The 4,826-nt window shown below is 39.9% G+C and overlaps 1 long non-coding RNA gene across 2 annotated transcripts in view; it reads right to left on the reverse strand.

The window, feature by feature from the left end:
* Positions 1 to 4,826, reverse strand: part of LOC113456800 — a 47,524-nt gene that overhangs the window by 10,693 nt on the left and 32,005 nt on the right. The window lies entirely within an intron of this gene.

The following is a 4,826-nucleotide window of genomic DNA, read 5'->3' on the forward strand; positions in this document are numbered from 1 at the left end:
AGGTCTATCATGCATTTTATTATTTATTATTTATATATATATATATATATAAATTTTCAAATGACAGAACATTTTGAATCATTACATTTTTAAGGAAATTTTTGGGAACCAGAGGCTGTTGGTCAAATTGTTTCCACAGAAAAGAGAATAATGAGTATGATGCTCTTCTCTCTCTTTATTCAGTTTCAAAATATAAACAACCCTTCAGAAATTTGTCTCCTGGGACCACAAGATAAATCAGTAAGTGGATGAAGGTGACTCCAGCCATACCTGGCAATCAGAGTTGCTGTGGATTCAGGGCTGGGTACAGGAGAATATAGTGTACATGTTGTTAAAAATTCCTTTCTAAGGGGAAATGTAAGTGACTTCTACGCTTCCTCCTAAATTCCCACTGAGAGACTGAGGCACGATTCCACAGAAGTTCACACGGGTAAACCAGATTCAGTTTGTTGGACTTTGACAGAGCATAGGTAAGGTGTTACTTACAAGAGTGTGGGTGCTTCCCTTCAAACAGTCCCACAGGAAGGCCTTTACCCAGCAGGGTTGATGGTTTTCCACAACCTTGGGGAAAGTCCCTTCCCCTAGTTTTCCCCAGCCTCTACACTCTAGCCCCGCCCTAAGGTCATGTGCAGTAGGGTAGCTTGCAACTAACAGGTGGTGCACAGCAGCTGTACCCTCAGGTGAGGGTTCATTGACAATTCTTTCCCCTTTATGAGGGAATGGAGGGTGACACCCCAACTGGGATGATCTTTTGCAAGTGGCAAACAACTGAATTCCCCGAGGTGGCAACTGTTTGTATCAGAGGATAGTAATATGTCTAACAATCCCCCACTCTTGGAGGTTTTTACTTCCGGCCATCAGAACTCAGATTGCACGCCTCCCCGGCAGATAAGAGGAATAAAGTAGAGAAGTGGGCAAGAAACTTTGGGAAATTTCAGCTTAGTCATTCCTTCATGAAAAGCTAACTGATTGAATATGTTTCTGCTACACTAGAGCTTACACAGTTGGAAGAAAATTACGTATGCAAAAGAATCCATAAAAAGCAGTATGCTTTCCAAGATTAAATGCATCTCAGTCTAAGCATAGATAGATTCCAAAAATTAGCCCTATACTGGAAGAATTTTAGGTCCTAAACTGAAAAGAAGTTTTGTTCATCAAACTTCCACAGGTCACCCACTGTCTTACCTGGCCTGGCCTCGTGTCTGTAAACACAAAAATGAAAAATACTGAAGGACAAGTAAAACAGAAAACTCTAATTCATTATAGTGAGTAAATTATCAGCAGAACAGAGAGAAACAGACACTAACTGCTTAGCCCGGAGGAGGCAGAAAGGCAGGGCAGCAGGCAGCCGCACTGGGAAGTGGCATTTGACACAGGAATAGTTGTCTCTAGGTGGGATGGGAAGAGGTGGGAGTTTTAAGGTCACTTATCACCATTTGGAAGTACTTAATATCACACCAAACACATTTACAATGTGCCTGGCCCTGATATTGAAGTTTACTTTATAGTTCAGGAATAATGCTATTAACTAAGCTACATTTGACAAGATGCTAGACTGCCACATTTCATGGATATGGGATTAAATAGTTATCTATTTGATTTTATGGATTTTTCTTCCAGTTAATACAATGTTGTAGCATTCAGTTTTTGGTCACTGACAAAGTACCTAAGATTAAAAAAGAAAGGGTTTTTTGGTCTCACTGTTTGGTCGTTCCAGTCCATGGTTGGCTAAGCTGTGGTGAGACAGCACTTGACTGCAGACCTGGCTAGCAGAGGAAGTTTATTCCTCATGTGGCGGGGACGGAAAAGTGAAGGACAGGAAGGGGTCGGGGTAGCTTGAGCCACTTCTGGAGCATACCCACTAAAACCCTACTTCCTCTCACGAGAGTTCACTCTCAAAGTGAACCAAATAGTACCACATGCTGACTACCAAGACTTTGATATAGGCTCTTTGGGGACATAACCAACTGGGAAAAGTGCATTTTCTCCTATGGTCTCATGTTTTCTTAAATTTCTGGAAAACTGAATCTCCAACCACAATTTCTGTGGTATCTACAGGAAAATGTCTGGTGGAAAGGCATTCTAGCCACAGAATTCGACTTAAGCACAGACTCTGGAATGGTCTGTATTTTAACAGGAAAGGATCCTAGTCCCACTAGGCTAAATAGCTTATACAAACAGAAATGTATTTCCCACAGTCCAGGAGACTGGTAAGTCCCCAATGAAGACACTGGCAGATCCGCTTCATACGTGACTGTCCTCTTGCTCTGTCCTCACACAGTGGGGCACTGAAGATGTTTGCTCTCTGGCCCCAGAGGTTGTACCCTTGTGAAGAAACAGCTGCCAAAACTCCACCTCCTAGCACTGTCACATTGAGGTTTATTGAGTGCCACTACGTGGGTTTGGTAAGAGCAGAAATACTAAGTTTTGTAGAAGTTGCTTTTATGTCGCTGTGAACAGATTCCCAAGCAGAAACAGCCTAAGGAAAGAAAGATTTTGTCTTAGCTCATGTATCCAGGAGGTGTTAGTTCACCATGGTGGTGAAGACTTGACAGAATGCTCACTTCATGCTGGAGGAAGTATGTTTGAGGCTGTTGTCTGGTGAACAGGAAGCAGAGAGACTGAGACAGGAAGTAGAAGCCTAGTATCACTGCTGAAAGCCTGCCTTTACTGAACTACTTCTACCAATGAGGCCCCATCATTTGAAAGTTTTATTGTTTCCCAAATAGCATCCATACCTGGGGACTAAGCATTCCTAATACAAGTCTGTGGCAGTCTAGATTCAAAAGAAAACAACTGTGTACCATAAGTAATAAAATAGTTGGTTAACCTTTTATAAACACACATATTTCCACATTTGAATGACATTCTCTCTACCCTGTAGTCAAGTCAGCAAAAAGTCTGCATGATGGGCCACTCTGAGACTCTATTTCCCTCTGAGCCTTTAATTGTAGGTAAAACCCTGTTGCCTTCAGTTTTGTTTCCTTATTCATAACATAAACAATGAACTGCAGTGCTATAAATATGGTGACTTTGAGGTTTCACACAGAGGTGTAATGCATTATGGCAGCTGCAATAACCCAGTGCTTTCATCTGGTATTTTCCTTTGAATCCAAGAACAGAAAATGTTCTTAAAATGTTTTATTTACCAAGCCAATATTAAGAAAAGAAAAGATGGAAGAGACCCTTTTTTCTTTGCTTTTGAATTCATCAAATGATGCATCTTCCTTTAGCACCCAGCACTTGAGAAAGTTTGATTTTCTTTGTGAATCGTAAGATGCAAAAATCACACCGTGATTGGTGTGATACATCATACATACTCAGACCAGAATGTGAGGATCATGTAAATGACCTTCCTGCAAGTATGGAGTGTCCACAGTTTCCTAGGTATTTGGGTTCAGAAAAGATGGCTGGTGGGGAGTGGAGTGGAAAGATGGCTCAGCAATTAAGAGCACGTGTTGCTCTTGCAGAGGTCTGGGGTTTAGATTCTCAGGACCTACATGGTGCTCACAAACATTTGTAGTAATTCCAGTTCCAGAGGATCTAAGACCTTCTTCTGACCTCTTCAGACACCAGGCATGAATGTGATACACATGCATAAATGTAGGCAATCCTTCAAACACATAAAATAAAATAAATATTTTATCAAATAATTTTAAAAGATTGCTGATGGTCCAAACATGAAAGTAAGTAATTAAAAAACACACACACAAAAAAAAAAAACAAAACAAAACAAAAAAACCAAAACAACAGAGGCAGACAATTTTAAATGCCAAATAAGATAAATATTAAATCTGAAAAAGTCATGATTGAAAATCATGTTTTTTGATTTCCATTAGCAGCAATGTTTGCCACACCCTGAGCTTTCAGAGTTCCACATTAGCAGCCCTCAAAAAGAGTAATAACAGCTGTGCTGTCTCATTTTGATATGGCTGTTCCTGAAAAGAACTTGATTCTTTCATAGTGCTTTTTAAATATTCATTTAGGTTTTTGTTATGAAGTAAAAATTATGTTCTTAAAATACTAGAATGAGAAATTATATCTCTGTTCCTGTGATGTGGGAGTCCCCTCTATATGCTATGATTACCATTAATGAATAGAGAAACTGCCTTGGCCTGTTGAGTGGGAGAACTGATGTAGGCAGGGAGGACAGGACTGAATGCTGGGAGAAAGAAGGGCAGAGTCAGAGGGATGCAATGGAGCCTCCATAGATACTGGCTATGAGATACAAATTAATAGAAATGGGTTCAATTAAGATGTAAGAGTTAGCCAATAAAAAGCTAGAGCTAATGGGACAAGCAGTGATTTAATTAATATAGTTTCTGTGTGGTTGTTTTGGTTCTGGGAGGCTGGGACAAACAAGCGCCCTCCTACATTCATGAACTCCAAGCAGCCAGCAAGTCTTTATTCTTCCGAAACATCTGTTTACCCTGCCTTTCCCAAATCTTACTCTCTCCCAAAGAATCATCACCATTGATATGATAAAGATTTGTGTTAAAAGTTTCTAAGAGCATTTGAAATTCTTATCCTAATAGACACAGAGAATTATATCTCTCACCCCTCATCAAAGATACTTCTTTTTGCATCAGAAAGACAGATCATTACAGAAAGTCACAATGGGTCAAAATGAAGAGATCAACAGATCATGGGTTGCTGATCCACAATGAGTACATTTGCAATACAACTTCTATGTCTAAGGATCAGGGAACATCTTATAAGAGACAAAGAAAAGTAAAAACTAGAGGATCAGAATATCTTTCTAAAAAAGAAGGAGAAGAAGAAGGAGAAGGAAGAGAAGAAGAAGAAGAAGAAGAAGAAGAAGAAGA

Source organism: Microtus ochrogaster, chromosome 16 (genome assembly GCF_000317375.1).
Source record: "Microtus ochrogaster isolate Prairie Vole_2 chromosome 16, MicOch1.0, whole genome shotgun sequence".
Lineage (NCBI taxonomy): Eukaryota > Metazoa > Chordata > Mammalia > Rodentia > Cricetidae > Microtus > Microtus ochrogaster.